This window comes from Triturus cristatus, chromosome 6 (genome assembly GCF_964204655.1).
Source record: "Triturus cristatus chromosome 6, aTriCri1.1, whole genome shotgun sequence".
NCBI classification, from domain to species: Eukaryota; Metazoa; Chordata; class Amphibia; order Caudata; family Salamandridae; genus Triturus; species Triturus cristatus.
The window spans coordinates 528,261,335-528,277,484 of NC_140589.1; the positions used below are offsets into that span (position 1 = coordinate 528,261,335).

The 16,150-nt window shown below is 45.6% G+C and overlaps 1 long non-coding RNA gene across 5 annotated transcripts in view; it reads right to left on the reverse strand.

The window, feature by feature from the left end:
- LOC146817367 (uncharacterized) overlaps nucleotides 1-16,150 on the reverse strand; it is a 302,612-nt gene that overhangs the window by 150,198 nt on the left and 136,264 nt on the right. For 3 of the 5 annotated variants that reach the window (XR_014962993.1, XR_014962994.1, XR_014962992.1), the window contains one exon: nucleotides 12,927-13,072. The exons of the other annotated variants lie outside the window; for them this stretch is intronic. This is a non-coding gene — a long non-coding RNA (uncharacterized LOC146817367). The remainder of the gene's footprint in view (nucleotides 1-12,926; nucleotides 13,073-16,150) is intronic. 5 annotated transcript variants of the gene reach the window in all.

Below are 16,150 nucleotides of genomic sequence, written 5' to 3' on the forward strand. Positions count from 1 at the left end.
ACTCCTAAGACCCTCAGCTGCCATGACCAGAGCTGTCTCAGTTCCATGATGCTCCCTAAACCCATATTGTGATTGATCCAGTAGATTTCTAGATGCTATGAAATCCATCAGCTGCTTCTTAATCAGCTTCTCCAACACCTTGGCTGGGAAAGGGATTCTGGAAATTGGCCGATAGCTGCTGGGTTCCTTAGGGTCCAGATTCGATTTTTTAGAAGTGGAATGACTGATGCTATTTTACAGGCATCTGGGAAGAGCCCTGACTGGATTATCTCTGAGAACACGCCGTATAGCTGTTCACTGAGTATCTCTGGGAACAAATGCATTATTTTAGGCAGACAGGGATCAGTTGGGTCTCCAGATCTGATGGTATTTACTACCTGGCAGATCTGTGCTACTGAAGGGGGTGTAAAACAGAAACCAGTTTTAGGGTTTGGTATGCCCAGATCTGGATTAAGATAGTTAGGTGAGGTCTTGGTGGTATGGTTGATCTTAAATAATTCGTACACCTTAGAGACTTTGTCCACAAAAAACTGTCCTAGTGTATTGCAGAGTTCGATGCCACTGTCCAATTGATTCCTTACGGGGAGATTTGCTAGTTTTTGTCGTAAAGAGCTCCATACTGGAATTCTTGGCCTCCTTGATTTTTCGAGTGAAATAGTTGCTTTTTTCCCCTATGACCAGTTTTTTATAATCTGTCAGAGTTCGGGCATAATCACTTTTCAAGTTTTGGTCGTAATTGGAGCTCCATTTTCTTTCAGCCCTTCTGCATGCTTGTTTTTGTGCCCTGAGTTTTTCTGTAAACCAGGGTTCTGATGGCTTTTTTCATTTAGGAATAAAGCTTTTAGTTGGTGCTACCAAATTTACCACTGTCTTTATCCAGGAAGATACCCTCTCAACAGCCAAATTACTGTCCGGTGCAGGTTCAGGTTTAGTCCTAAGAAGTATTTCCTGTAGCGTGGGGGCATTAACTTTGGCCCAGTCTTGGTGGATAACTGGCTTCTGATTCTTAGAGAGAACTCGCTGCCCTTGACTCTCAGTAATGGAAAATATAATGGCTCTATGGTCTCACCATGGAACAGGCATTATCACAAAGATTTGGAGGTTAGGGTTCAGGGAGAAAATCCCATCCAGCATGTGCCCGGCCTCATGTGTGTCCTGTTTAACAATCTGGTTCAGAGAAAGCCCGGCCATAGCATCGATCAGTGCGGCGGTAATATTGTCTGCTGATTCCTCTAGATGGTAGTTAAAATCCCCTAAAATCGTAAAGTCCGATCCTTGCATACTTGATTCTAAAGTAGGGCTTAGGATCGGTAGCAGAGGGGTTCTTGCCCTTGGGGGTCTATACAACAGATCTGAAACAATAATAGTTCACAATCATGGGAACTTCCCACGACTGAGCTACGAACTTGCAGCTCTTCTTTAAATAACATTGCAAGCCCCCCCGCTTCCATGTTCTGTCAGCTCTATTAGCGGCATAACCTGCCGGTAATGCTAGGGCAATGTCTGGGTCAGATGCGCCATCTGCCCGTGTCTGTGTGATAAAGGCCACATCGAGTTTGTGTGCTTCTAGCAGTTCCGCTATCTCCGTATTATGTTTAACTAATGATCTCGAATTTATTAATACTGCCTTGAAGACCAACACTCCCTTATTATTGGTGGGGAAACCCTGAGATTCTAGCTCATTTATTCTTAGAAAACTGAATGGCAGTTTACAGTGCTCACATTGCTTTTCCTCTTTGTCCAGATCCAGACGTTGGCAACAGTAATTGGCCGCTAGCTTATATAGCTCCTCACTCGTGTAAGTTATACAACTTATTTTACCGGTTTCTACCGCAGTGTTTCTGGCCCTAGGCACGATCCAGGTGCAGATGGGCACAGACGGGCTTGCCTTTGGCGCACCGCCGGCGCGGTCGCTCTGGCATGGAATAAATAGGCTGTACAGCGTGAGCACTAGCCGGCTCACCAGCCGGAAGAGAAGCAGAGGGGACAGGAATTGATGAAAACGTGAAATGCCCTGTGTTCACCCTCCATTCAATCGGCCCTTTGCTGCGACGGACCGGGGTGTGGGGCGGGGTTTTAGGTAAGTTTTAAATATCACCAATCACATAGTTTACACAATAGTCCCAAAGATTTTTTGAAAAAAAACAGAAATTCGGAGCAATTTAAAAGAATAGAAGGCGCAGCCTGCAGGATTCCTACCGCATCCAACCGCTGGGGTATCGGTTAGGGATGATTTTGTAGTTGATACAATAGTCACGGGAGCGACACCATCTTAAAAATGGCTGATCGGCCGTAGATGGACAGGGGCATATGGGACCAGGTCTTAATATTTTCACGCACATGCAGGGTCCCCTCCTCGTGCCCGCAACGAAGACACACTGGGATAGCCACCAAGCCCGCCCTCCAGAACCTAACCCTGGTAAAATAGACCCAATGAAGGTATTTAAATTGAATAAGCGTCAGGCTCACCGCAGTAGCTGCCCTATGCGGGGAGGCCAAAGCTTCTGTCCAGTCCTCTTCCTCCATCTGACCTACATCTCCCTCCCAGGCCTCTCGTAGACGCTGCAAGGAGAGGGATCGGTGTTTAACCAGGGATTGATAGATTTTAGAGATCTTATGGTCTAGGAGGTCTCCCATAAATACCTTAGCCTCTACTGGGCTAAACTCCGGCAATGAGTCAAGGCCCACCAAGCTGGGAGAGATAGCATGCCTAAATTGTAAATATTTGAAAAATTGGGTCTATGGCATCTGGAAATCCTTCTGGATATCCTGAAAGGATTTTAAAATCGTGCCTTGGATGACGTCCACCAGAGTGGAAATCCCAATGTTGTCCCAGTCACAAAACCCGGAAAGATTCAGCAACTGTTGGAAGCGGCCATTGTACCAAAGTGGGGTCTCCCGAGTCAGTCTATTCCACCAGCCCATCTTCCGCAAAGCCTGCCTCCAAACATGAAAAACAATCCGCGTGGAAGACGGCAGGGGATGCCTCAGCGGGGCAGAATAAAGGAGAGTGTGTAGGGACTGGTCACCTATGCAACGCCGCTTCAGAAAGCCATTAGGGTCAGGAGCCTTGCCCGAGTTTAGCTCCCCTAGGGCCGCCCCTAGTTCCTCATCAGTAACTGGGTCCTCCAGTTCTTCCCTAACTTCATCTGGACTTGACTTCAGCGGGAGATCGTCCAGGAAACGATCAATGACTTCCGCCTGGAGGCATTGCATGGGGGTATATTGCTGAGCATAATATTCTGCAAAGCTACGTGCAATATCCGACGCGCCAGACAAAGGTAGCCCATCCGACCCCACGATACCCGGGAGGGCCTGGGGGCGAAGAAAACCCTGACACAGCCGATGCAAAATTTTGCTAGATTTGTCGCCCCACTGGTAGATCCTACTGCGGATAGCCAGCCAAGCCTGGCGAGCCTCATCCTATGAGAATACGAGAATATTCCTGCTGCGCTAGGAGTAACTGATGTCGAGCCAATCGCCCTCCCTCTTCCCCGCCGCATGCCTCCAACTCCAGAATGGTAGCTTCCGCTCAAATGAGGGCCTCAGTACACAGTCGTCTGGCAGCAGCGCAAAATGAGACGTCTACCACCGAATAGTGGACTTGAAGGCCTCCCAAAGAGTCCCAGCCCCCGAGACCGAGCCCAAATTAACAGCTAGATATTGATCAATGGCATCGTCCATTCGGTCTCGGTAATCCTCCTTCTGAAGGTTCCAGACTGATAGGTGCCAACGGAATGGCCCACAGGCCCACCCGCTCGTATAGTAATAGCCACTGGAGAATGATCGGAAAGTCCCCACGGGAGCATGTCCGCCGCCATCACCCTGTTGTCAAAGACCCATGGAACACACAGTTAATCTAGGTGGGAAAAAGGAACTATGAACTGATGAAAGATATGTGTAGCCCTGTGTACTACCATGCATCCTGCACCAGGGGTCAACACAATCCAGGCTCGTCACTAAAGAGTATAATTTTGTAGAGTGGCGAGCTTCTGATACTCCCCCGGACCTCCATTTGTCTCTGGCCAATTCCATCACCTCAATGCTATCCCCTCCGACAACCGCTAGGCCCTCTGGTATATCCGCCCACAGGGTCATAATTTTCTCCACCAGCCCCCAGGAAAGAGGCGGGGGGTGTAGACACTCCCCAGAACCAAGATCTCACCATCCATAGTGCCCTGCACAAATATGTACCTGCCCTGAAGATCCCCCCAGGTCTTGACATGTGTATATGCAACCCTACGGTGTATTAAAATAGCAACCCCTCTGGAACCACTCACAAACCCGGAATGAAAGACCTGAGTAAATCCAAAACGCTGAAAGCATAGTGCCTTTGTCCCCATGAGGTGGGTCTCCTGCAAAAACAATGCATCTGCGTGGGCACGCTTGGCCGACTTTAGGATAGCCCTCCTTTTGATCTTGTCGAGTTCCCCTCTCACGTTCCAACTAAGTACTCTAATAAGGCCAGGGGCCTCCCGTGTATTAACAGACATGCCTACTCCATGCAAGCCCTATACAATACAGTGGCAGCATCAAGAATCCTCTGCATATTAGAAGAAAGTCCAGAACCCAGGTATACAGTGCAGCAACCCCATAAACCCCCCCAAAAAACACAACCCAACAACACCCCCCCACCCTGTACCTCCAAAACAATGAAGTACCTGTCGTGGCAGGTACAGCAGGATGACCCCAACAGGAGGTCCCACCCCTCACCCGCCAATGGATCCCCAAGTCACAGCCCATTGTCATTTGGCCTCCTCTCCTTCTGTGAGCCCCACGGAGAGACCGGCCATCATACTCGTTTCTCCGGTCTATGAAGGATATTCAAGTTTCGATAATTGCCTGGTCAATCAGGTGTCAGTCCTCTGAAACGTGTGACCGAGAGATGGACCCCTCCCGGGCCACGGCACCCGCAGACTGCAAGCGACACCTGCATTTGAAGCACCTTCCCCCTCGGCCCATGATGATTCCGGGCAGGCCCGCCCAAAGAGGAGTCAGATTCTCTTCCCGGGGGAGAGTGATGACGTAACCGCACAGTTTCATCTGTCCAGTTGAAGACCTCCTCTGGTGTGTCAAAGAAGTGGGTGCGGGGCCGGTATACCACACGCAGCCTAGCTGGATAAAGCAAGGCATAAGGGAGTTTGAGTTCATGGAGGCGGGCCTTGGCGGCCAGGAATGACTGCCGTCGCTGCTGTACTAACTTAGTGTAGTCCAGAAAGATTAAGATGCGTGAGTTGTTGAAGAGCAGCGGTTCCCTAGCTCGGGCCTGTTTCAGGATAGTGTCCCTGACATGGTAATCGAGGAGCTTGGTGATGACAGGCCGCAGGCGGATGCCCGGGAGAGCTGCTGCATCAGGGCCCTATGTGCACGCTCCAACACGAAGCAGGTCGATAGTTACCCAGGGGGGAGCCAGCCCTCCAGCCATTTCGTAAGAAATCGCTCCATATTCCCCTTTTCGCAGTCCTCTGGGAAGCCAACAAAGCGCAGGTTGTTGCGTCGCACCCTCCCCTCCGTGTCCTCCACTCTTGACGCCAGGCCCCATTGTGTGGTCTCAAGAGACGATACCTTCTGTTGCAGCGTAGCGACCATGTCCTCCTCGTCTCCGTATCTGTGATGCGGGCGACTGCATTCCTCAGGTCCTGGTGCAAAAGCATTACATCTGAGCTGACCGGTCCGATCTTGGCTTCTAAGGCGTCCCTGGACTGGGTAAAGTGGCTAGGAAGGCCGCGTTGTCTGGCACAGCATTTTGAGACCCCCGGGCGGTGCCGCCAGAGCCCCCTGGCCTGTGAACTTGTCCATAGTGCTCTGCTTAGACGAGCCACTACCGGGCTTATCCCTGGTAACAGTGGCCCAGTCCCTGCCACCGACCCAAACCGAGGAGCCCCCAGGCGGTGGATATGCAGCCGCTCCCATGAACGTCGGGCAGCCGCTCCCACGAATGTCGGGGTCCCACCCCGGCGGTGTCTATATGGAGGCTGGCCATCCCCCAATCTGCCTCTCATCTGGCCGGTCCAGTGAAGCCCCCAACGATGGACTCAGGGGCGCTGACCCCAGCGATGCTCCCCACCGCGACCCGACTCAGTCGCCGATGCCCCCGAAACTCCTCTCTGTCTGTGTCAGTCTAAGGACAAGAGCCCCTCACCTGCGACAAATCCCTGTGCCGCTGCGGGGGCGCAGGCTCCCCCCCAGCATGGCCCGACAAGACCACTGGACCCCCAATGGACTCACACCCTCGGATGGGGAAGATGGGGCGAGAGGCGAAGAGGCAAGAGGTGCCGGCCTCGTGGGAGCTCCGGAGGGCTGCCACTCGGGGTCTTCCCCCACACAATGTCACTCACAGCGGATCCCCAAATAACAGCAGGAGTGTAGGCCGCCCACCCGCATGGCCCAACAAGACCACCGAGCCCCCAACAGGTTTTCACGTTTAGAGGAGTAGAGGGGGGAGAGATGAGGAGGAAAAAGGAGCCGCCCACCGCTAGACCACCTTCCCGGCCGCACGGCTGCACTCACGTGCTGGGCGCCCAATGAAGCTGGACTCCGGAGGTCCCGGGGCCCCCTCTCTACCCGGAACCACACGGGCCACCGCTGGGAGGAAGCTGCAGCTCCAAGATGGCTGCCGGCTGCAGCTCGCACTCCAGCCACCTACGCCGCTCCGTCCGCGACCCGATCAGGCCGTCAATAACAAGCGCACCCCGCAGGGGGCTGGAGGGCCACCGACACGTTATGGCTGGCCCCGCTCAGGATGTCGCTACACACCACAGTTGCCACAGCGGCGGCCGGGCAAGGCGGCAGGGGATCTATGCAACCCCGTGGAGCAGGATGGGGCCTTGTTTCAGGTAGGCCACAGCCGCCGAGGATCACCGCACCTCCATCCATTTGTCTTCCGTGGCTCCCAAGTCAGCTCCGGGGGCAGTCCCCAGCAGGCGATAGTGGTGGGACGGCCCAGGAACCAAGTAAATGGCCGGAGAGGCAGGATAATTGTAGGATTAAGGAGAGGCTGGACGGAGCGCGCTCAGCTCACGTCCGCCATGCTGGCCCACCAAAGTACCCCCCCCACATTTGTTTTATTTTAACGTCAAGCCATGATCTTCTAATCTTTTGCCCACTTGCACAAGATGTGGTTGATGTTCTTGATGATCTTTGGAGAATATAAGTATATCATCTTGGAAGCATTTTACAAAAGTATCACAGTCTTTGAAAAGGTAATACATAGCCCTTTGAAACACAGATGCTGCTGACACTAAACCAATTGATATAAGCCCAATGGCATAATGAAAACAGTATAATGTCTAGAAGCTTCTGTCAATTCTATCTGGTGGTAAGCGGATCTCAGATCCAGAGAGAAAACACAGCATCTCCTTCCAACATACCCACCGCCTCATTTATATTAGGAAGTGGATGACAGTCAGCTATTACATTGGTGTTTAAAGCTCTTAAGCCCACACACAGCCTCAATGATTGATCCCCTTTTCTCTCCAAAACTATGGGAGAAACTCACTCAGAGGATTATATTTCTTCAATTATACTTACCTTGACCAAATCCTCCAACATTGCTTTCAACTCTGATATTAATGGGAACATTCCTTAGTTTTTGTCTCACAGGGACTGTCCCTCTCTTTATTTTTATCTCATGAGAAAACCCTAAAAGTTTGCCCAGTTTGTCAGAGAAGACCTTGGGAAATTGCTGAGCAATGGTTTCCTCATCACCTTTGTCTGCCATGATAAGAACCGGTTCTCTGTTTCTGGGGTTTAATATAATACCAAGTTTCCACTGGTCCTTCCACCCAAGCACATTCACACCTTTTACAGCCACATACAACCTAATTATGGCTTTCCTTCCTTTAAATTCTAAAGCCACAAGATTGTAACCAATGACATCAATAGCAGTACCGTCAAAACTTTCAGCTACAATGTCAGAAGGTTTCAATTTGTCAACATCTAAACTTCTTCCAAACTTCTCCTTAAAATATTTTTCTGTAATGATTGTCCATGGGGAACCTGAATCCACCATGCGCTCTAAATGTTCACCTAAGACTTTAACAATACACTTTGGTGGACCTTTGACACCAACTTCCTCATGCATAGCACCTATAATGGAAAGAACAATTCCTTTAGTACAAACATCCACTTTTACACACTCACAATCAGTGTCATGCTTACCCAATTCACTAAGAGAAGATATTTTTCCTCTCTGAGTAGCACTAATATTGTTTCTTCTTTTGATATCCCTACAAACACGGGCAAAATGCCCAGTACACCGACACTTAACACATTATTTTCCAATGGCAGGATAATGAGTAAAGGAAGCAACGTGATTGGTTTGCCACACCTGTAACATATAATAGTTCTGCTTTCATCCCTTTTATTATACTCACGCCCATTGTTTACAGCACACAGATTGCCTTTCACTAATATTGACAGAACATACTTCCTCACTGCCGGAATCTTTCTTGCTTTCAACAGATACCCACTTTTTCGACTGCTCCAACGCTTTGGCAATAGAAATAGCATCTTGCAATTTAGGATCCCCTACAACCCATAACTGCTCTTATATCTTCTTACTTTTTACGTGAACAACAATTTGATCACGTATCATTTCATCTGTCATTTGTCCAAAGTTGCATGACATAGACAGTCCTCAGAATGCTGTTAAAAACTCATTAAAAGATGAATTCTCCTTTTGCGCCCTAGTGTAAAATTTTAACCTATTGAGCGCAATGCTGGTAGTTGGTTTGAACTTGTGCTCCATTCTGAGTAGTGCTTCTTTATACACGTCTAAATCTTCTTGTACAACTTGTGGTAAGCTCCTAAAAACTTCTTGACTCTCTGATCCTAGGCTATGGAATAGTATACTTTTTCCTCTCAGCTCCCATTCTTTGACCGTCAATAGCAGTCATATAGTTTATGAATTCCTCTTTCCATCTCACCCAAGCCATAGCTGGCTCTCCTTTGTTGGGTAAAAACTTCCCTAGTGGATCAAACTGCTTAGTTCCTACATTGAGTTATAAATGTAGGTATTCTGAAGAACAAAATCACCAAATATAAAGCAAAACAAATTAGCAATAATACTCTAATAGTACTAGGAAACTTCAAAATTATCACCAGATGTCTTTAAAACAGTAAGCGGTGTGCTTCTGCTCGTAATTATTCCTTACATTTATTTTCAACGATATTCCTTTAGTTGAAATTCCCGATATTGCTGTTCAATGCAAGAACAAATGAAAATGTTGCCAATAGCAGCACTTGTAAAATCGTCTGCTGTGCGTAGGCCTCACGCAGTTAGACATAGTGCGTGCACCTGACTTCGCGCTCACACTGCGAAGGTCGCGAGAAATACACAGCACCGGACAAGAGAGACCGCGCTCACACTTCTGATCGATCGCGAGTACAAACACAGAACTGGACAGAAAATGCAATGAGGAAACACGCTCAGTGCATGGAACGCAGCAGTTTACCAAATGCAGTAAACCAAAAGATGCAGGTATTTGACACCGTTGCTTGCGCGTGACTCCAACAGCAGTGGGAACTCTGTGAATCAATATACGAAATTACAATAATAATATGGCTGCGCTGGTACTTGCCTCGACAGTAGGCTCTTCCTTTCACAAAGTGTTGCTATTTCATAAGTAGCAGATAAACACAGTAGTTTTGAAGAAACGGGTACTTGTAAGATTGTTGTCCAGAAGCAGGCACTGTTCCTGTGCTGCTTGATCGATGACAGAAAAGCCACTGGACTCCAACTCGTTGCCAATTGTTGAAATTACGTCCAAGACACACATATATACAAAAAGGGTGTCTTTAATGGCAGCACAGCATCGTACATGTTGCCTTACAGTCCAGTAGAAGAAAACTGACTCCAAAGGCAATCTAAGTTCCAATAGTGCCTAGCAACAGTAAAACACATACAAACCATAATACCAATAGTAATACAATGAGAATATACCATATTCACAGATGTTCAAATTAATACATTTGTTAATTCAAAACAAACACACGTTAAAACCTACATTAATATTAATAGACTTAATTAAGTGCCAGAGGGCATGTAAATGTTGGATTTTAGCAACAAAACAGCAATTGCATATAAAAAATTCAACATATTCAGATACACTTCTTCTTTCACTCTAAATGATGACGTTGCAAACCACACGAATTTTAAAATAAAATGTTTGTCAGCAATGTACAAAGATAATGCTACAGTCAGCCTTTGTATACAACATAATAAACAAAGGTGAAATGAGTCACAAAATGACAGACTGCAGGAGGCCTAAAAACCTCTGTTAGTAATTTGCTGGCCTCAAAGACAGCATGTGAGAAAAAGAATATTCAGATGCAAAAGCATGCCATTGATCTGGTGTACTGGAGAGTTGGACTGCCCATGCTTGGAAATAGGAGGTATGCGTTTTTAACTTAAAAGATAGCCAAAAATTAAGATGAGTCAACACAAAAATTCGTCATTAAGAATGACGTTGGTGCATTTTACAAAAACAGCAAGGATTCAGGTGAATAGGATAAAAAGGAATCGGAAAAGATATTTGGAAAATAAAACAAATCAATGTGAGCAAAATTCATGAAATTATACAGCTTTCAAAACATTTTTCAATGTGTGCTGAGAGGAAAAGTTCAAGCAACAAAAGCTTTAAATGTGTATAATCGCTGTTAGTGTAATGACACATTAAATGCGTGCAATAGTCGTTGGACAAGGATCAAAATGCTCTGCTTTACCAACATGCAACTATGGCTGCATTTTAATAGGTCCAGTTTATTTAACAAACACATGACCCTGTAAGTTAGTATTCCCCCACGTTAAAGTTTTATTAACTTTTAGGTTGTGCGTGGGAATTATTTTATTCATTAGCAACAACTAATGCAGCGCCAATAGACAACCAGGGAAAGTAAACAAAATGCATTCCTCCAACAAAGCCAATAAAATGCAGTGTGCCCAAAAACGAAGATAACATACAGCTCTGAAAACCTTTCACAATGCGCGCTGAAACAATAAAATTATAGTTTAAAAATGAGTGTTGAAAGAAAAGCAAGCAAAAAGCATTAACAGTTAAATTAGTTAAAATAACTAGCTATTGCACCCCAAAACATAATAAATAATTCAGTTCCCAAAAACATTGACAATGCGTTGTGAAAGCATGACATGATATAAAAGTAAATGTTACCCAAACATTTGTTGGAAGTAAAACAAGTCAGTGCGCCTATTTAAAACATGTAAGCAGAAACAAAAGCAATCAACAAAAGCTTTAAATGCGTGTAATCGTTGTTAGTATAATTATGCTTTAAATGCGTGCAATGAAAGTTGGACAAGCAACAAAATGCTGTGCTTAAAGAACATGCAATTATAACTGCAACACAGTTTCAATGCTTGCAGCCAGGGAAAGTAAACCAAAAAAAGTTCCACACAAAACAAATGAACAAGGTACTTCGGCTATGGGAACTGATAAGAACCCCTTTTAAGATATATTAAATACAAGAGGTTTCACAAGCACAGTGCAAGTGCTGTGCAAGCGAAAACTAAAAAGCACAGATGATGGACGGAACGCTTAACAAATCAAGCATTTGGCCCCAGTCACAGATATGAGATTAATCCATCATCACAAATAGGAATTTGCTGTGATCTTGCCTTAAGTTTAAGTGAGAGAAAATGGATTATGAGTTGGGGTAGACGGGAGTCCACCGCAAGTAATGATGTCAGTATGTTGTTATTTCCAGTAAAGGTTTCAGTAATTTAAACCTGAGCTCAACCCATGGTAACTATGGCAAAGAGAAGACAGATGTAACTTGGGAAAATGTGTCAATCATTAAAAAGTACTAAACGAGTCAAGAAGTTACAATTACAATACAATATAATATTACCGTCAACCTTATCAAAATAGAGGAAACGTTAATGAGCAAAATGACACCAAAGAGACAAAAATTCAAAGAGTAGAATCAGAACAGTAAACTTTCAAAGTTTAGTGTAAAAATAGCACCAAAAAGCATTAATTGCCACAAGCCCACTCCATTATATGAAATGAATGTGCAGCCCTAGCTATGAAATGGCAGGAAGTGTAATGCTTAGTGCTTATTCCTTGTAATTTATTTGGGTAGTAAAATAAGCTCCTCTATAACCAAATGCACATTATTTTATAACAATACTTTTTCACAAAAGGACTGTAAATGTTTCCAGAATACCATTGCAACATACTCAGTGGCCTACCTGACAGCAAGGAGAAAATGTATCATCTGCGGATTAAATTAAGACTCCAAATAGCACACAAAGCTGTGCAGCCTTTCTATAGGGAGAAAGACTTAAATATAATATTGCGATTCCTAGGAAAAGGGCTCACATTTTCTTAAGCTTTTGCCCAATGCACAGTTGCAGCCAGCCCTCTCCCCTATAAACGCTGAGCTCCAAATTACACCTGCTAAGGTGGGTTTTAAATCGACGGGTAAACCAAGCTTACACTTTGGGATTGGGGTAAAAACAGACTGTGAAATGCGAACCTTTTCTTTATAAGCCACACATAAAGATTACAAAAAAATCACACCCCTTGCCTTTTTAGTTTTTGGGTCAGTGAGGAGCCGTCAGTAGGAAAGAGAAAGGGCTTTATGAAATTGTAAAGTTACTTAGATGAGGTAATCACAAACCCAGTGTACTTTTCAACAAGCACTTTAGCTCTAAAATTGTGTTTGTGTACTCTGAGTGAAGAAGCTGTCTCTAAAGGGTTGCATCTTTGGTTTCCTTTTGTCATTTCTTAAATATTTTCTCTTGCATATTTCTTTTTGATCGTGCTTCTTTCAGAAAAGTCTCCAGTTGATTTGTCTTTCTGTACTCTTATTACGGTTTCATCTCTGCCTGTTTCCTGTGACTTGATATTTTTTGGTTGGGCATTAGCCAAGATCTTTTGATTTTACTACAATTGTGTGTTACTTACAGGTGCTTTCATCCATCTCTCTTCATTCGTTGGTCTGTTGTGTTAGAGCCTTTTGGTTTCTGCCCACTACAGCATACAGAAGTGGTCTCACATTATGGGACACTGGCAGCCCAGCAGACCTCTCATTGCATCCCGCAGACATTCCTCTGGGAAAGAGCAGCAGAGAATTAAAAACTGCCAAAGTTTTTTCTGTCATTTTTACTAACCAAGCAGCTTTGTTTTCTGGTTCTGGGCTTCTTTTTCTATAGACCCAGTAGTTCATGCAGGAGACTCCAGATTTTTTTAGATAAAAATGGCTTTATATTAGGAGCCTCCCACTTAAAATTGACTCTGTTTCAACATAAAACAACAAGAGAAAATATATTCCCCTATTTTTTCTAAATCTCCCATTTTCCAATTTTGAAAAGGTGTTGTTTTTTTAACTCTCATGGTAATCTCCCATCCCTTCCTGTCTCCCTGGGGATGGCCCTGCGTCAATGTAGCCCTCAAGCACATCCCATACTATACTTTGTGGCCCCTGAAAAAATATTTATGGCGTACAGCATAGGGGAAATGGGTCAGCCTACTTCAGCCACTGGTTAAAATAACTTTGAGTGACTTCATCCACATATAAGGAAGTTCCTTTCAATCCCAGTGTTTTTCGTTTTACTTTATAATTACATTAGTGTTGCCTTTGTGTTTAGAGCTTGAGGTTAAAGCAGATGTTTTATACCAGATATGAGCACAGGCCACATTCCAATCTTTATCAGTTCCTGCCTCCTGCCAATACTCTTGTAAATTCCTTTTCAAGTATCCTTTGTTTCATTGAGTGCTGGCATTTCACAGCATGACAGCTTGCATCCATTTGAAACTGTTCTGTTCTGTATTTAGCTATCTTGTTTTTACCATGCATTCAATACACAAACGTAAAACTTCAATATTACACATGTGAATTCATAAGTGGGCAAAATTGTATTCTGGACTCAATTTCACCAATAGTTCTTTAACAAACTTTGCCCAGGAAGAAAATCATCCTTTATGTTGTTTAATTAGCAGCACTTATAACACTCTTTTATTTCCTTCTTTCCTTCCATCCTTCTTTCTTTTTCTTCTCCTGTCTTTGTTTGTTTCTTTCTAGCCTTCTTTCCTTCCTTTCTTTCTTTATAGACTTCTTTCCTCCCTTCCTTTCTTTCTTTTTTGTCTCTTTCTTTCTTTCCAGACTTCTTTCCTTCCTTCCTTTAGATCTTTCTTTCTTTTTTCGTCTCTTTCTTTCTTCCTCTAGTTCAACATCAAACCCCATACCTACAGTAACCACCCAGTAGTTCACTCATTATTACCCGTGATACCCTTGGCTCCTTCAGAAATGCATTATCATTGACCCTCAGAAGGCACACATTTTCCTGACCCCATGTTTAGAATCCTGACATCAGGTGATGCTGCTAGTTGTTCTGCTAAGCCTCGCGCATTATCTCTTCTAAGTGAAACACTGCTATTAATTCAGAAAGTTCTTAAATCCTTTGTTGTTTTACTTTGTACAAACGCCTCTGCTTTTAAATAATTATACTTTGCACACGATTTCGCTCACCTGTATTAGACTACCCCTTCGCCCCGATCCGACGCGGCTTGTGCCGTTGCGCGGAGGGCCTCTTGGGAGTACTAACAGGGCAGGCATTTCCGGTAGGGGTTAGCGCACCAGCTCTCTGCGCCCCACCACTATTTAGTCGAATGCTCGAACGCAGCGCAGCGGACACGGCAGAATCCTGGCATCAGGTGATGCTGCTAGTTGTGCTGCTAAGCCTCGCACATTATCTCTTCTAAGTGAAACGCTGCTATTAATTCGGAAAGTTCTTAAATCCTTTGTTGTTTTACTTTGTACAAATGCCTCTGCTTTTAAATAATTGTACTTTGCACACAATTTCGCTCACCTGTATTAGTCTACCACTTCGCCCCGGTCCGACCAGGCTTGTGACGTTGCGTGGAGGGCCTCTTGAGAGTACTTACAGGGCAGTCACTTCCGGTAGGGGTTAGCACGCCAGCTCTGCGCGCCCCATCACTATTTAGTCGAATGCTCGGACGCAGCGCAGCGGACACAGCAGAATCCTGACATCAGGTGGTGCTGCTAGTTGTGCTGCTAAGCCTCGCGCATTATATCTTCTAAGTGAAACGCTGCTATTAATTCGGAAAGTTCTTAAATCCTTTGCTGTTTTACTTTGTACAAACGCCTCTGCTTTTAAATTATTGTACTTTGCACACGATTTCGCTCACCTGTATTAGACTACCCCTTCGCCCCGGTCCGACCAGGCTTGTGCCGTTGCGCGGAGGGCCTCTTGGGAGTACTAAACAGAGCAGGCACTTCCGGTAGGGGTGAGCGCGCCAGCTCTGCGCGCCCCACCACTATTTAGTCGAATGCTCGAACGCAGCGCAGCGGACACAGCAGAATCCTGACATCAGGTGGTGCTGCTAGTTGTGCTGCTAAGCCTCGCGCATTATCTCATCTAAGTGAAACGCTGTTATTAATTCAGAAAGTTCTTAAATCCTTTGTTCTTTCACTTTGTACAAATGCCTCTGCTTTTAAATAATTGTATTTTGCACACGATTTCGCTCACTTGTAATAGACTACCCCTTTGCCCCGGTCCGACGTGGCTTGTGTTGTTGCGCGGAGGGCCTCTTGGGAGTACTAACAGGGCAGGCACTTCCGGTAGGGGTTAGCGCGCCAGCTCTCCGCACCCCACCACTATTTAGTCAAATGCTCGAACGCAGCGCAGCGGACACGGCAGAATCCTGACATCAGGTGATGCTGCTAGTTGTGCTGCTAAACCTCGCGCATTATCTCTTCTAAATGAAACGCTGCTATTAATTCGGAAAGTTCTTAAATCCTTTGTTGTTTTACTTTGTATAAACACCTCTCCTTTTAAATAATTGTACTTTGCACACAAATTCGCTCACCTGTATTAGACTACCTCTTTGCCCCGGTCCGATGCGGCTTGTGCCGTTGCACGGAGGGCCTCTTGGGAGTACTAACAGGGCAGGCACTTCCGGTAGGGGTTAGCGCGCCAGCTCTCCGCGCCCCACCACTATTTAGTCGAATGCTCGAACGCAGCACAGCGGACATGGCAGAATCCTGACATCAGGTGATGCTGCTAGTTGTGCTGCTGAGCTTCGCACATTATCTCTTCTAAGTGAAATGCTGCTATTAATTCAGAAAGTTCTTAAATCCTTTGTTGTGTTACTTTGTACAAACGCCT